Below are 224 nucleotides of genomic sequence, written 5' to 3' on the forward strand. Positions count from 1 at the left end.
CTGTTTCGGCCTCGAGATAAATTTTATTTTGGGTGCACTGATGCAACCTTGCCTGCAGCTGCCTGCTATGAAGCCGGAGCAGATTGCATTCTTTTTGTTTTTTCCATGTTATATTTCGTGGATTTTTAAAACTGAAACAATTTGTAATTTTTGAAAAGCAAAATTTATTTTTCAAGTGACAGACACTTGGCACTGAGGATTAAGGCCGGGTATGATACACAAAT

Source organism: Juglans regia, chromosome 11, assembly GCF_001411555.2.
Source record: "Juglans regia cultivar Chandler chromosome 11, Walnut 2.0, whole genome shotgun sequence".
Lineage (NCBI taxonomy): Eukaryota > Viridiplantae > Streptophyta > Magnoliopsida > Fagales > Juglandaceae > Juglans > Juglans regia.